Source organism: Salvelinus namaycush, chromosome 22, assembly GCF_016432855.1.
Source record: "Salvelinus namaycush isolate Seneca chromosome 22, SaNama_1.0, whole genome shotgun sequence".
Classification (NCBI taxonomy): Eukaryota; Metazoa; Chordata; class Actinopteri; order Salmoniformes; family Salmonidae; genus Salvelinus; species Salvelinus namaycush.
In genome coordinates this window covers 18,487,128-18,505,151 of record NC_052328.1, presented here as the reverse complement: position 1 = coordinate 18,505,151, position 18,024 = coordinate 18,487,128, and positions in this window count along the sequence as shown.

The window sequence follows — 18,024 nt, the reverse complement described above, 5'->3', positions numbered from 1 at the left end:
CCTACTGTTAGCTTCTCCTTATGGACCAACTACCCCTACACACACACACACACACACACACACACACACACACACACACACACACACACACACACACACACACACACACACACACACACACACACACACACACACACACACACACACACACACACACACACACACACACATACATATGTACACACTCTCTCTCACACACTCCCCACTGGGTTAAACTAACTGGACAGAAGGACGGGTCAGAAGCAGGGCCAAACAGAGCGTGGGTAGCAGAGTGCGTTCACTAGCTGGGTTGTTCCATTCCTTCTGTGCCTTTTGTGTAACTTGGTAATGTTAGCATTCTGTCATAAAGAGCACATGTTTAACTTAATAAAAACACAGATTCCCATCTCAACAGGTTAAATAAAAAATACTACAGTAAGTGCCTAATAAAATAACAGGATTGACCTTACCAGGGTTGATAATTTCATTTTAAATCAGTCATAAATCTCCTTGTGAGGAATGCATGCTTGTTGTGTGCAACAGGGAGTGGCAATTGAATGCAAGCTTCACAAAAGCTTGATTTCAATGAAATGCAAGCTTCACACCCATAGCCTGTATCTATGGGTAACAGGGTTGACGTGTCATGCTCGACCGGCTCAGTGTTCCACCAGAAAATGTTGAACCAGCGCACATGCTTTTACATTATGATTTGACTATTAGTATTAGATATTAATAGTATTAATATTAGATATTTATATTAAAAAATGAGTCATATTAAAATGAGAGTTCAGTTCACATAACAGGGTTGACCTTAAAATGAGGGACAGACGTAAATGATTCACAAATCACATTAAATAAATAATCATCTTCAGAAATGACCTTGTCAAAGCAACAAAATAACTTGGGCTTTAGAATGATGGTGAAAACTTGGAGAACGTTTGTGGTTAAGTTGGTTAATGTCTTCTTGGAAGTCACAGAGGGTACACGGAGGTACATGTCAAAATGCTGCATTCTCCGTTAGGTCTATATTAAAGGGCACTACATTTATTATAACAGGCTTTTAAATTAGATATTGGTGCACAATTGATACTTTAAATATCAAAGCAAAAGGCACTCTTTTTGTGGAACGACCCATCTATCCAAGTCACTCCAAAGCAGTATAGCATCATACAGCAATATAATACAGTACCTATAGAAGCCATACACCGGTATGTGCCTTTTGCAACTAATCATCTGGCCCAGCATGAAATGGAATGGCTTGTTAAAGGGGCAATCTGAAGTTGCTACAACAATTTCTGGACTTACAAATGAGTTGTATGTGTAAGGGGCTTAATACAGTTGTATTCCAGCCGCTAGGGGGTACTTGGGTGAAGCAGATGGGAAACCAAGAAGAAAAGTTTAAGCGGACTGTGGTAGAGGAAGAAAAACGAACAACAATAATATATAATATAATATATATATAATATAAACTCCAACACAAAAGGTACTGTTTACTTGTCAGTACAATGTAACAGCAGTTTACTGCCTTTTTTGTTAGTTTATCTTCTTCTACCCCCGTCCAATTCAAATGTTCTGCTTCATTTCCATTGGCTTCAACTGTCTTAAGCCCCTTACATAATGCACCATTGATTCTTGAAGAATATAACTTATAAATGCCTCATGAGCTGAGTTCAACTGTTCTCTATCAGAACCCAAGATATAAGCTTGATTTACTCCAATGTTTGTAAACAAAGTAAATGTAAACAAAATGTAAACAAAAACACTGTATATCCTTACCGAATAAAAATATTCCAAAACATGCATCCTGTTTGCAGAAAGGCACTAAAGTAATACTGCTAAGGAATTAACTATTTGTCCTGAATATCAAGTGTTTTGTTTGGGACAACTCCAATGCAACACATTACTGAGTACCACTCTCCACAATTTCAACCATAGTGGTGGCTGCATCATGTTATGGGTATGCTTGTAATCTGTATTAAGTCCCTTACATAACGCACCCTTGATTCTCGAAGAATATAACTTATAAATGCGTCATGAGTTTAGTTAATCTGTTGTTCTTTATCAGAACCCAAAATATTAGCTTGATTTACTCCAATGTTTGTAAACAAAGTAAATGTAAACAAACACTGTAGATCCTCAAAACATGGTTAAAACTATTATGTTGATATCAAGGATGGGCAGTCCTTGCATCCGTAGCTCTGAATTTGAGAGTGTTTTCTCCAGCCCCATCCCTCAGCTTTATAGCGAAACAGTTGTGGGGAGGGTGCTTTGTTATTGTTTCAACTACTGATTGATGCTTTAAACTATATCATGGATTTCTTCCTCTACAACAGTTCCACTAAATTATCCAATCAGCTCGCTCTTCAGTAAAGAGAAGTAAAGCCCGGTAAGGCTTTTCAATCATCAAGGGAAATAACTTATCTACAAAGCGTTTTCCCTGTCACGAATCCCGTTTCCTGAGTCTGTTTTTGCCTGTGTTCTGTCCTGGAGTGTTTTTCCGGTGTCCTGGAACGCACCCTGTCTGGTTGCCGGACGACGTAGCTAGTTGGGAGATCTCTGATTACCCGCACCTGTATCCCATCAGCTATCTGCACACCTGGTCCTGATCATCATCCCTCCACTTCATAAGCTCTGACCTGACATCCATTCCCTGCCGGATCGTTAGCCATGAACAGTATGTTATGCCAGCGTATCAGCCTCCAGTTTGATAGAGGTTGTTTTGTTGTTTTGTACGTCTTGCTTGCCTTGAACTTACCTCCGTTTGTTCTGTTTACAGTCATTCACCCGGAACACTCACCCCATCCCTGCCTGGTTGTCGGTGGCTTCTGTTACTCCCTTGGATCTGCCTATTCAATCCCATCAACTCACCTCCGCTGCCCGATCCACCACCTGGATCTTTCTACCTTTACGGTTAAACTTGTAAATAAATACTCACCTTCGTCCTACTCTCCTTGTCCTGGTCTGCTTCTGGGTTCTACTTTAGAAAGTCGTGATATTCCCATTATATCATTTTGATTGGTTCTCTAGATGTTCAACTCTTATAGAGTAGATATTTACAAGAAAATATGGTGTGGATAATTTTGTCCAGAAACTAAAATCCCATAATATGAATACTCATAACAATTAGAATGTGTCACATGGGAGACATACCTCAGTCTCCTCTCAGTCATAAGATAAATGTACAGTGACTTCAGAAAGTCACAGCCTGAATTTAAAATTGATTAAATTTAGATTTTGTGTCACCGGTCTACACACAATACCCCATAATGTCAAAGTGGAATTGTTTTTCAACATTTTTACTAATTATTTAAAAATGAAAAGCTGAAATGTCTTCAACACCTTTTATGGCAAGCCTAAAGAAGTTCAGGAGTAAAAATGCCCTTAACAAGTCACATAAGTTGTATGGACTCACAATAATGTTTAACATGATTTTTTAATGACTACCTCATCTTTGTACCACACATACAATTATCTGAAAGGTCCCTCAGTCGAGCAGTGAATTTCAAACACAGATTCAACCACAAAGACCAGGGAGGTTTCCCAATGCCTTGCAAAGAAGGAAACCTATTGGTAGATGGATAAAAAAAGCAGATGTTGAATATCCCTTTGAGCATGGTGAAGTTAGATACAGGCGTCCTTCCTAACTCAGTTGCCGGATAGGAAGCAAAAATCTCAGGGATTTCACCATAAGGCCAACAGTGACTTTAAAACAGTTACAGAGTTTAATGGCGGTGATGGGAGAAATCTGAGGATGGATCAACAACATTGTAGTTACTTCACAATACTAACCTAATTGACAGAGTGAAAAGAAGGAAGCCTGTACAGAATAAAATATTCCAAAACATGCATCCTGTTTGCAAGAAGGCACTAAAGTAATACTGCAAAAAAATTGGCTAAGCAATTAACTATTTGTTCTGAATACAAAGTGTTATGTTTGGGGCAAATCCAATGCAACACATTACTGAGTACCTCTCTCCATATTTTCAAGCATAGTGGTGGCTGCATCATATTATGGGTATGCTTGTAATCGTTAAGGACTGGGGAGTTTTTCTGGATTAAAAAGAAACAGAATGGAGGTAAGCACAGGCAAAATCCTAGAGAAAAGCTGGTTCAGTCTGCTTTCCACAAGACTCTGGGAGATGAATTCATCAGTTGGGCAATAGCCTAAAATATAAGGTCAAATCTACACTGGAGTTACTTACTGTACCAAGAAGACAGTGAATGTTCCTGAGTGGCCTAGTTACAGTTTGACTTAAATCTATTTGAAAATCTATGGCAAGACCTGAAAATGGTTGTCAACCAATTTGACAGAGCTTCAAGAATTGTTTAAAGAAAAATGGGAAAATGTTGCACAATCCGGGTGTGGAAAGCAGTTGTAATCGCTGCCAAATACTGTATGCTTCTACAAAGTATTGACTCAGGGGTGTGAATACATATGCAAATTAGATATTTCTGTATTTCATTTTCAATAAATTTGCTAAAATATATAAAAATATGTTTTCACTTTGACGTTATTGGGTATTGTGTGTAGATGGGTGAGAAAAAAATAAATTTGATCAATTTTGAATTATGGCTTTAACACAAAATGTGGAAAAAGTCAAGGGATGTGAATACTTTCTGATGCACTGTAATGGGACATATTGTCTGCTGACTAAGGCTAAAACAGTCCTAATTAAACCCTCCCCTGGTTCTCCACTTCAGCATGAATTACACATGATGCCCATCACAGGGTCACACCCCCAGGCAGAGGGGCAGATGGGAAGGGAGAAGTATGTTAGCGCCTTATAGGCCGGCAGTTGGAGGAAGAATGACACTTGATTGACTTGTGCATAATCTGCTGCTCTTATAATATACAATATATGGTTGGTATGAGACTGTGGCCCAGATGAGAGACAAGCCATATGATAAAGTGAGACTACCATCTCTGGCTATGCGTGTTTCCTGTACAGTAATCACTGTTTCATGCTGGCTGTGTTCTGGCATGTTATTAATGCAGTCAGGCGCAGCATACTATCTTCAGAAGACTGCCACCGCTCTACCGCTATGCACACACTGCAGATACACAGGCACACACACACACACACACACACACTCACTCACTCACCCTCTCACTCACACACTCACTCACCCTCTCACTCACATACACACATACAGGACAATTTTTCATCTGCTCTTTATATTGTAACTGATGTGAAGCATTCTGCTGAGGTTTTACTCCATATTTGGCCTGCTTTAATCAACAATACAGACTGATCAAATGTTTATGATGAGAGTTAATTTACTTATGTTGTAATTATGGCATTTGGCCATTGTTAAAAAACAGCAACATCAGATATCAGATTTTAATATCATCTCAGAAATTAGCCCTCACAATCCAAAGAACATGATCACAGTCCTTTAGAGAACTTGATATCCATGCAGGTTATGTGCTCTTTATCAGATTTGGGGATTTAAATGTAACACCTATCCTTTTAATTAGCCTTGCATTGTGTGAGCCAAAACAGGAGGAGCCATTGTCCTGTTTCTGTAGTGTGAGGCAGTTTGACGTATACCCCTTGGACAAGACACTATCAGAGGGCCTTACCCCAAATCTACAGAGTATCTCCCTAATGCTGAGTACCAAGCAGAGACGCATCGGGTGCCATATTTACAGTCTTTGGTATGACTTGGGCCGGGGACATTTCAATCTCAGGGTGGACACTACAATCAAAAAGAGTAATACAAGAAAGGTACCACTCAGACCAAATCCCTGGATGTTAGCTTGTGGATAAGGTCAAAGTAGTAAGAGCTGTTGGAGAGGGTTAGCCTCACGGAGTATAGCTGATAGAGCCAGTCTATGGGGATGTTAGGTAGTGTATGTCAGGACCCGGTGCGAGAAACAGTCACTAATAATCGTCAGAACCCAGAAGATGAGGCAGACACAGCAGTACTAGAGATGGTGGTTTAATTAAAGAACAAAATCTTCAGGCAAAGAAACTAAATCCACACTGTCCAAAAATAAAGCCAAGAGGCACAAAGTGGAAATCCTCCAAAATACAAAAGAAACTCCACAAAGTGGTAAAAAACAGCAGGGAAAAACAAACCTCAAAAGACTACTCAAATAATACACAAGAACTAAACCAGAGAACCTCTGGAAAATCCAACAAGAGAAATATCTATATAAAACAAGGCTGGGGCTGGGTGCTAACTTACAAACACTGAGCAAGGAACTGAGGAACACAGGGTTTAAATACTAACAAGGGAATGACCTACAGGTGCAAACAATAATTAGAGCAAGAAAAACAAAAAGGTACAAAAAAGGTGCAATGGGGACATCTAGTGACCAAAACCCGAACAGTCTTGGCCAAAACCTGACAGAATCCCCCTCCTAGGAACGGCTCCTGACGTTCCTACCAGCCTTCTCAGGGTGGAGGGTCCTGAACTGACGAATGAGGTCAGGGTCCAGTATGTCCTTGGCAGGAACCCAGGAGCGCTCCTCGGGACCGTAGCCTTCCCAGTCCACCAGATACTGCCAGGACCGCTGCACCCGGCGGGAATCCAGTATCCGGTGGACGGTATAAGCCGACTGGCCACCGATGACACGGGGCGGAGGGGGAGGTCTGCCTGCCAGGATAAGGGGAGAAAAAACAACAGGTTTTAATAAAGAAATGTGAAATGTTGGATTGATCTTAAGGGATCTGGGTAAGTGCAGGCGAAAAGTAACGGGATTGACTCTCCTGGCAATCTTAAAGGGACCGATGAACCTCTGGGACAGCTTGCGAGACTCCACCCGTAGTGGTAAGTTCTTAGTTGAGAGCCATACTCTCTGGCCGGGGTACAGGGTAGGACCGGGACGGCGACGTCTGTTGGCTTGTCGTTGGTACTGCTGAGAGGAACGCAGAAGATTAAGACGTGCCTTCTTCCACGTAAGCCGACAGCGTCTGATGAACCTCGAGGCTGAAGGCACTCTGACTTCTGCCTCCTGGTCCGGGAACAATAGAGGCGCATAGCCAAACTGACACTCATGCGGGGATATACCAGTGGAGGAGGAGCACAAGGTGTTGTGCGCGTACTCGGCCCAAACAATGAAGGATGACCATGTGGACGGGTTGTTGGAAACCATGCATCTGAGGGTGGTTTCCAGCTCCTGATTCATCCTCTCAGTTTGGCCATTGGACTCCGGATGGTACCCTGAAGATAAACTGGCCGTGGCCCCTATGAGTTGGCAGAAGGCCTTCCAAAACCTTGAGGCGAACTGGGGACCTCTGTCGGAAACCATATCTTGCGGAATCCCAAAGACTCGGAACACATGGTTAATCACCAACTCAGCTGTTTCCTTGGCAGAAGGTAATTTGGTCAAGGGAACAAACCTGGCCGCCTTAGAAAACCTGTCGATGATGACTAGGATCGTAGTATTACCATGGGACGGAGGAAGGCCAGTAATAAAGTCCAACGAGATATGGGACCAGGGTCGGTGGGGAATAGATAGAGGGTGAAGGAGTCCTTGAGGGCGGAGGTGAGAAGATTTGCCCTGGCAGCACACGGAACAGGCCTTGACGAAAGTGGCAACGTCTTCTTTTATGGTGGGCCACCAGAACTTACGCTGGATGAACTCCAAGGTGCGACCTACGCCCGGGTGACAGGTGAGGCGAGAGGAGTGCCCCCACAGAAGGACTTGGGACCTTGCTGCCTTGGGAACAAACAACCGATTAGCAGGACCTCCTCCAGGGCCCGGTTCGATGGCTTGAGCTTGTTTCACGGTATCCTCCACTTGCCACGAGATCGGAGCCACGATCTTAGCGGCCGGAAGGACAGTCATGTCAGTATCTTCTCGAATGGCAGGAGAGTAGATTCGTGACAAGGCGTCCGGTTTGAGATTCTTCGACCCGGGTCTATAGGTGAGGATAAACTGAAATCGGCTGAAGAAAAGAGACCATCGAGCTTGTCTGGAGTTCAACCGCTTCGCCTGCTGGATACTCCAGATTTTTGTGGTCCGTAAGCACTTGAAACGGTTGAGAAGCCCCCTCGAGCCAATGTCTCCATTCCTTCAATGCCATCTTAACCGCTAGGAGTTCACGATCCCCCACATCGTAATTCCTCTCGGCCGGGGTAAGCCGGTGAGAGAAGAAGGCGCAAGGATGAAGCTTCTTGTCTTCACCCCTCTGAGACAGGACAGCTCCAACCCCAACCTCTGATGCGTCTACCTCCACCACAAAAGGTTCATCCGCCGTTGGTAGTGTCAGGATGGGAGCAGAGAGGATGCGCTGCTTGAGTCCTTGGAAGGCCGTCTCAGCTTCTCTTCCCCACAGAAACCTTGTGTTGCCACCCTTGGTTACAGCTGAGAGAGGGGCTGCCACCGAGCTGAAGTTCTTGATGAACTTGCGGTAAAAGTTGGTGAAGCCCAGGAAACGCTGAACTTCCTTAACGGACTTGGGGGTGGGCCAATCCGCTACCGCCTCTACCTTCTTGGGGTCCATCTGGACTCGTCCGGGTTCCACTATAAATCCCAGGAATTGTACTCGAGAGGAATGGAATTCACACTTTTCCGGCTTAACGTACAAATGGCTGTCTAGGAGGCGTTTGAGCACTTGTCTGACATGCTTAGTGTGTTCTTGAAGGGAGCTCGAAAAGATGAGGATGTCATCCAAGTAAACAAACACAAAGATGTTAAGCATATCCCTAAGCACATCGTTTATGAGCGCTTGGAACACAGCCGGAGCGTTGGTCAGGCCGAAGGGCATCACCGAGTATTCGTAGTGACCAGTAGGCGTGTTGAAAGCGGTCTTCCACTCGTCCCCGGGTTTGATCCGCACAAGATGGTATGCGTTCCGCAGGTCAAGCTTAGTGAAGACAACTGCTTCCTGGAGCAGCTCAAAGGCTGTGGCCATAAGGGGTAGCGGGTAGCGGTTACGGACGGTTATGGCATTGAGTCCCCGGTAGTCGATGCAAGGTCGTAATCCACCGTCTTTCTTGGCCACAAAGAAAAACCCTGCTCCCGCCGGCGAGGTAGATGGACGCATGAGGCCTGCTGCCAGAGCGTCCTTGATGTAGGTATCCATAGCAGCTCGTTCGGGAGGAGAAAGGGAAAAGATCCGACCCCTGGGAGGGCAGGTCCCCGGCAACAGGTCGATGGTGCAATCGTAAGGTCTATGGGGTGGTAGTTTGGTGGCCCTCTGTTTGCTAAATACCAGTTTGAGGTCATGGTAACACTCGGGAACTCGGGACAGGTCGATGGATTCTAGAGACTCGGAAGGGGAACTCTGGGAACTCGGGAAGATACAAGTGGCTTGGCACGTAGGACCCCACTGCTTGATAGTGCCCACAGACCAGTCGATGTGAGGGTTATGGCTGTGAAGCCAGGGATAACCAAGGACGAGAGGGAACTCGGAACAGGAGATCAGATGAAAGTTCATCACTTCCTGGTGTTGGGAAACTGAAAGTCGCAAGGGGGTAGTGGCACGAGTGACAAGTCCAGATCCCAAAGGGCTTCTATCCAACGTAGTAACCCTTATGGGGTCACTTAGAGGTTCAGAAGGAACGCCATTCTCCTTCGCCCAGACCCCATCCATGAAGTTACCTGCGGCTCCAGAGTCTACCAAGGCTTGAAGAGAAAACTCGTGGTCGTCCCAGGAAAGGGTAACTGGAATGAGCAGGCGGGAGTTGGATGGATGGGAGGAGGTTATGTTTCCCGTTACAGTCCTCCCAGGCCTGCACGGGAGAGTGCGTTTCCCTGGAGCCCGGGACACGTGGAGCGGAAATGGCCCGGTTTGCCGCAATATAGACAGCATCGCTCCCTCATCCGGCGGTCTCTCTCAGCCTGGGAGATGCGTCCAACCTGCATGGGTTCTGGTGGAGCCAGCGAGGATAAAGGTGGAGACTCGGAGCTGGAACCGATAGGAGCTAGGGTGAGAGGTCTACGGTTGAGTTCTCTCTCTCTCAGACGCTGGTCTATGCGTGAAGCCAACTTGATAAGGGACTCGAGGTTGTCCGGTGGTTCCCGAGTGGCCAGTTCATCTTGGATGGTGTCAGAAAGACCCTTCAAAAAACACACTGAGCGCCTCGTCGTTCCAGCCACTTGCTGCTGCCACAGTGCGGAACTGGATGGCATAGTCCGTCACGCTGCGCCGACCTTGGCGGAGAGTCAGGAGCTGTTTGGCTGAGTCAGGGCCGTTGGTAGGACCTTGAAACACTCGCTTGAATTCTTCAGCAAAGGTAGAGTAGCTGGCACAGCAGGGACTTTGGGCATCCCACACAGCAGTAGCCCAGGCTAGGGCTTTTTCCGACAGCAGGGTGATGATATATGCTATCTTGGACCGGTCGGTGGGAAACGACGATGGTTGCAGCTCAAAGGAGAGAGAACATTGGGTGAAAAACCCCTTACAAACACTCGGATCCCCTGAGAACCGTTGGGGAGGCGGCAAACGAGGTTCAGCCAGGGGATTAACTGCCAGGGGCACTTGAATCGGATGAACTGGAGCAGAAGCGGTTGCCGGGGAAAGTCGATCCGAAATCTGCTTTATGGAAGTCAGCATCTCTGACAGAAGTTGAGAATGTCTAGCCATTAAGGCCTCTTGCTGAACCAGAGCAGCTTCGTGGCGTTGGACAGTCCCCTCGTGGTGGGACAGCATGGAAAAAAGATCCTGGGTACTGGCTGCCTCTGGGTTCATTATAATGGCTCAGTGTTTCTGTCAGGACCCGGTGCGAGAAACAGTCACTAATAATCGTCAGAACCCAGAAGATGAGGCAGACACAGCAGTACTAGAGATGGTGGTTTAATTAAAGAACAAAATCTTCAGGCAAAGAAACTAAATCCACACTGTCCAAAAATAAAGCCAAGAGGCACAAAGTGGAAATCCTCCAAAATACAAAAGAAACTCCACAAAGTGGTAAAAAACAGCAGGGAAAAACAAACCTCAAAAGACTACTCAAATAATACACAAGAACTAAACCAGAGAACCTCTGGAAAATCCAACAAGAGAAATATCTATATAAAACAAGGCTTGGGCTGGGGCTGGGTGCTAACTTACAAACACTGAGCAAGGAACTGAGGAACACACAGGGTTTAAATACTAACAAGGGAATGACCTACAGGTGCAAACAATAATTAGAGCAAGAAAAACAAAAGGTACAAAAAAGGTGCAATGGGGACATCTAGTGACCAAAACCCGAACAGTCTTGGCCAAAACCTGACAGTGTAGTTGTGTACGTTGTGTTGCTGTGTATCTAAGGCAGGCGAGACCTTGAGTATGGAGCTCAGTGGAGCCGAGCGTCTGGGACTAGAGATGGGGCTAATTGTGACAAACAACGTCATTAGAGCCCTGCCACTGCAGACAAGGAGATAATGCGGAGAGAGGGGTTGGATACTGAGATGAGCTGTGGGAAGCTAACGCGTTTTCTCATTCTCCTCTCTTTAGATGAAGTGTTGTGTTGTGTAAGCGAATGAGCTCTGGACCCACCCAAACACAGAGGCAGATAGATACAGTAGAATATGGAGGGAGAGTTGGGCCTCAGCAAATACAACTGCCACTGACTGATTTGATTTCTGTGGTACCTGTCCCCCGTCCATTCATTCATCCATCCATACAGTATGTCCATCCATCCATACAGTATATCCATCCATCCATCCAGTATATCCATCCATCCAACCAACCATCCATTGGCTAAATTCAGTGGACAACTCAACTCAAAGTATGTCTCCCTGGGGGAACTAGGGAGCGCTGACATTTCAGTCCCTCCTTATATGATACCTTCATAACACTTGTGACCTTTAAGGACGACACATCTCATCCAATCATCACTGACCTTTTCAGCTGTGAAGATCTAATGGAGTTGTATGGAGGAGGCTCACATCTACTCGTCTGCTTTAATGGACTGATGTATGTGTGCGTGTGAGGGTGCAGCATTTATCAACCTGTTTAATGGAGAGGCAGAGGGAGCTAAAAAAGTATACATGGTGTACATGTGTGTACATGGTGTACTTGTGTGAAGAAGTCCTTTATTCAACCATACAAGTGATCTCATCATAGTCTGGTATATGTTATGTGGAAATGGACATGTGGATGTGTCACTGGAAAAGAAAGAGGAAGGAATACACTTGGATACAAACAGAAACCTCTTCTTGTGAGGTAACGTGAGTGAGTGATGTTTACTCTCATTTGTGTCTAATTCTGGCTCAGTTACTGTAGAGGGAGGTTAAAGGGCTAGACGAGATACAGCTGATGTCTGATGTCAAATTGACATAAAAAGTATACTTTTTTTGCATTTTAACTAACTCTAACCCTTTTCCTAACTTTAACCTAATTCTCCTAACCTGCTACCTTACTTCTCCTAACAAGCTGCGTAAATTCTCCTAAGGGTAATGTGTAAAGTATTTTAGAACGCAACATTGCTAAAGTAAAGAGATCAAACTCAGGAGAGCTGTTTTAGCTAACACAGTGACTCAATACCCCTAATTAAGAGTTTCTATGAGAGCCTCATGCAGCTTCTACTTTATTTGCAAATCTATGTTGAGGCTTGTTGCTTCTCACATTATTTCTATGTCATTTCTGAATGTCACTTTTCAGTTCTCCTCTCTGATAAGATTTATGTTGGAGTTTTTACTGGTCCATAGTCTATATAAAAAAATGTACTTGCATATCTCTCTCATATAGCCCACTGCCTTTATTTTAATGATCTGCTAGCTACAGTATATCCTATAAGGTAAGACTGTTCTTGTCACTTTGATGGGGCTTTGGGTAGCTTATCAGCCAGTTTAAATGACAGTCAGTTCTATTTCATCAAAGAATTCGATGCTACCACCACCTCTCCTGCCCTCAGAAGGGAAATTGCCCCTGTCTGAAGAAGAGGAAGAGGGGATAAGAGGAGAGATTAAGGGTTGGAGGCGAAGGAGGAGGAGAGAAGAGGATTAGGAGGAGGTGGAAGAGGTTGGCCAGAGGATAAAGATTATGGGTGCAGAGGAGGATAGCGAGATGGAAATATACGACAGAAGAGGAATAGGTGATAGTCTATTAGCGCTAGTTACAGCCAGAGGTGGAGAACATAACAGCACCTGTCTCCTCTACTCCTAGACTTCCTGCCCTGTTCTGGAAGAACACAGCCTGGGAAATGTCACATCTCTTTATCCAACCCCCACACCCCTCTCAACCTGGGTGTGTGGCTCAGGCTAATGAGAGGTGGACCTGGTTGTCAGTACGTAGATTAGAATGAACTCCCCTCTAAGGCTGTGTTTAGCCTTAGTACTGAAAGGAAGTATTTTACTATTCTTGCTTAGTTCTTCACATTTCAGCTCTGTCCTTTACTTATTCTGTACCCATAATTGTTGACTATATCAACTGAATTTCAGCTGCATCTCAACTCACATTGGTTGAAGCGATACCTCCTTAAGGAGATCAGCTCCTTCATTGTCTTTTAAGGCCCAGATTCGATCCGTATTGCTGAAGTTCTGTGCTTTAGTGCAATTTAATTTAAGGGCAATGTTCCAACATTCACAGAGACTGTATTCACGGTAAATGCTGCACATATACACATATATAGACATTATATATATATATATATACATACAGTTGAAGTCGGAAGTTTACATACACCTTAGCCAAATACATTTAAACTCAGTTTTTCACAATTCCTGACATTTAATCCAAGTAAGAATTCCCTGTTTTAGGTCAGTTAGGATCACCACTTTATTTTAAGAATGTGAAATGTCAGAATAATAGTAGAGAGAATTGTTCTAATAGTAGAGAGAATTGCTTTTATTTCTTTCATCACATTCCCAGTGGGTCAGAAGTTTACATACACTCAATTACTTCCGGCGCCGACAGAGATGGCCGCCTCGCTTCGCGTTCCTAGGAAACTATGCAGTATTTTGTTTTTTTATGTGTTATTTCTTACATTGGTACCCCAGGTAATCTTAGGTTTCATTACATACAGTCGGGAGGAACTACTGAATATAAGAGCAACTCACCATCATTACAACCAGGAATATGACTCTCCCGAAGCGGATCCTGTGTTTTGCCTTCCACCCAGTACAATGGATCTGATCCCAGCCGGCGACCCTAAACAACGACGCCGTAAAAGGGGCAAACGAAGCGGTCTTCTGGTCAGGCTTCGGAGACAGGCACATCGCGCTCCACTCCCTAGCATACTACTCGCCAATGTCCATTCTCTTGACAACAAGGTTGATGAAATCCGAGCAAGGATAACATTCCAGAGAGACATCAGAGACTGTAACGTTCTTTGCTTCACGGAAACATGGCTCACTCGAGAGACGCTAACGGAGTCGGTGCAGCCAGCTGGTTTCTTCACGCATCGCGCCGACAGAAACAAACATCTTTCTGGTAAGAAGAGGGGCGGGGGTGTATGCCTTATGATTAACGAGACGTGGTGTGATCATAACAACATACAGGAACTCAAGTCATTCTGTTCACCTGATTTAGAATTCCTCACAATCAAATGTCGACCACATTATCTACCAAGGGAATTCTCTTCGATTATAATCACAGCCGTATATATTCCCCCCCAAGCAGACACATCGATGGCCCTGAACGAACTTTATCTGACTCTATGTAAACTGGAAACCACACACCCTGAGGCTGCATTCATCGTAGCTGGGGATTTTAAGGCTAATCTGAAAACAAAACTCCCTAAATTCTATCAGCATATCGATTGTGCTACCAGGGCTGGTAAAACCTTGGATCATTGTTATACTAACTTCCGCGACGCATATAAGGCCCTCCCCCGCCCTCCTTTCGGAAAAGCTGACCACGACTCAATTTTGTTGCTTCCAGCCTACAAACAGAAACTAAAACAGCAAGCTCCCGCGCTCAGGTCTGTTCAACGCTGGTCCGACCAATCTGATTCCACGCTTCAAGACTGCTTCGATCATGTGGATTGGGATATGTTCCACATTGCGTCCAACAACAACATTGACGAATACGCTGATTCGGTGAGCGAGTTCATTAGAAAGTGCATTGACGATGTCGTACCCACAGCAACGATTAAAACATTCCCAAACCATAAACCGTGGATTGATGGCAGCATTCGCGTGAAACTGAAAGCGCGAACCACTGCTTTTAACCAGGGCAAGGTGACCGGAAACATGACCGAATACAAACAGTGTAGCTATTCCCTCCGCAAGGCAATCAAACAAGCTAAGTGCCAGTATAGAGACAAAGTAGAGTCGCAATTCAACAGCTCAGACACAAGAGGTATGTGGCAGGGTCTACAGTCAATCACGGATTACAAGAAGAAAACCAGCCCCGTCGCGGACCAGGATGTCTTGCTCCCAGACAGACTAAATAACTTTTTTGCTCGCTTTGAGGACAATACAGTGCCACTGACACGGCCCGCTACCAAAACCTGCGGGCTCTCCTTCACTGCAGCCGAGGTGAGTAAAACATTTAAACGTGTTAACCCTCGCAAGGCTGCAGGCCCAGACGTCATTCCCAGCCGCGTCCTCAGAGCATGCGCAGACCAGCTGGCTGGTGTGTTTAAGGACATATTCAATCAATCCTTATCCCAGTCTGCTGTTCCCACATGCTTCAAGAGGGCCACCATTGTTCCTGTTCCCAAGAAAGCTAAGGTAACTGAGCTAAACGACTACCGCCCCGTAGCACTCACTTCCGTCATCATGAAGTGCTTTGAGAGACTAGTCAAGGACCATATCACCTCCACCCTACCTGACACCCTAGACCCACTCCAATTTGCTTACCGACCCAATAGGTCCACAGACGACGCAATCGCAACCACACTGCACACTGCCGTAACCCATCTGGACAAGAGGAATACCTATGTAAGAATGCTGTTCATCGACTACAGCTCAGCATTTAACACCATTGTACCCTCCAAACTCGTCATCAAGCTCGAGACCCTGGGTCTCGACCCCGCCCTGTGCAACTGGGTCCTGGACTTCCTGACGGGCCGCTCCCAGGTGGTGAGGGTAGGTAACAACATCTCCACCCCGCTGATCCTCAACACTGGGGCCCCACAAGGGTGCATTCTGAGCCCTCTCCTGTACTCCCTGTTCACCCACGACTGCGTGGCCATGCACGCCTCCAACTCAATCATCAAGTTTGCAGATGACACAACAGTAGTGGGCTTGATTACCAACAACGACGAGACGGCCTACAGGGAGGAGGTGAGGGCCCTCGGAGTGTGGTGTCAGGAAAATAACCTCACACTCAACGTCAACAAAACAAAGGAGATGATTGTGGACTTCAGGAAACAGCAGAGGGAGCACCCCCCTATCCACATCGACGGGACAGTAGTGGAGAAGGTGGAAAGTTTTAAGTTCCTCGGTGTACACATCACGGACAAACTGAATTGGTCCACCCACACAGACAGCGTTGTGAAGAAGGCGCAGCAGCGCCTCTTCAACCTCAGGAGGCTGAAGAAATTTGGCTTGTCACCAAAAGCACTCACAAACTTCTACAGATGGACAATCGAGAGCATCCTGTCAGGCTGTATCACCGCCTGGTACGGCAACTGCTCCGCCCACAACCGTAAGGCTCTCCAGAGGGTAGTGAGGTCTGCACAACGCATCACCGGGGGCAAACTACCTGCCCTCCAGGACACCTACACCACCCGATGTCACAGGAAGGCCATAAAGATCATCAAGGACAACAACCACCCGAGCCACTGCCTGTTCACCCCGCTATCATCCAGAAGGCGAGGTCAGTACAGGTGCATCAAAGCAGGGACCGAGAGACTGAAAAACAGCTTCTATCTCAAGGCCATCAGACTGTTAAACAGCCACCACTAACAGTTAGCGGCCGCTGCCAACCGCTGCCAACATACTGACTCAACTCCAGCCACTTTAATAATGGGAATTGATGAAAATTATGTAAAAATCTATCACTAGCCACTTTAAACAATGCCACTTAATATAATGTTTACATACCCTACATTACTCATCTCATATGTATATGTATATACTGTACTCTATCATCTACTGCATCTTCTCATCTTTATGTAATACATGTATCACTAGCCACTTTAAACTATGCCACTTTATGTTTATATACCCTACATTACTCATCTCATATGTATATACTGTACTCTATACCATCTACTGCATCTTGCCTATGCCGTTCTGTACCATCACTCATTCATATATCTTTATGTACATATTCTTTATCCCTTTACACTTGTGTATAAGGTAGTAGTTGTGGAATTGTTAGGTTAGATTACTTGTTGGTTATTACTGCATTGTCGGAACTAGAAGCACAAGCATTTCGCTACACTCGCATTAACATCGGCTAACCATGTGTATGTGACAAATAAAATTTGATTTGATTTGAATTAGTATTTGGTAGCATTGCCTTTAAATTGTTTAACTTGGGTCAAACGTTTTGGGTAGTCTTCCACAAGCTTCCCCTAATAAGTTGGGTGAATTTTGGCCCATTCCTCCTGACAGAGCTGGTGTAACTGAGTCAGGTTTGTAGGATCCTTGCTCGCACACGCTTTTTCAGTTCTGCCCACAAATTTTCTATGATTAAGGTCAGGGCTTTGTGATGGCCACTCCAAAAAGTACGATATTTGTCCCCATGTGCAGTTGTAAACCGTAGTCTGGCTTTTTTATGACGGTCTTGGAGCAGTGGCTTTTTCCTTGCTGAGTGGCCTTTCAGGTTATGTCGATATAGGACTCGTTTTACTGTGGATATAGATACTTTTGTACCTGTTTCCTCCAGCATCTTCACAAGGTCCTTTGCTGTTGTTCTGGGATTGATTTGCACTTTTCGCACCAAGTACGTTCATCTCTAGGAGACAGAACGCGTCTCCTTCCTGAGCGGTATGATGGCTGCGTGGTCCCATGGTGTTTATACTTGCGTACTATTGTTTGTACAGATGAACGTGGTACCTTCAGGCATTTGGAAATTGCTCCCAAGGATGAACCAGACTTGTGGAGGTCTACAATTTTTTTTTGAGGCCTTGGCTGATTTCTTTAGATTTTTCCATGATGTCAAGCAAAGAAGCACTGAGTTAGAAGGTAGGCCTTGAAATACATCCACAGGTACACCTCCAACTGACTCAAATGATGTCAATTAGCCTATCAGAAGCTTCTAAAGCTTA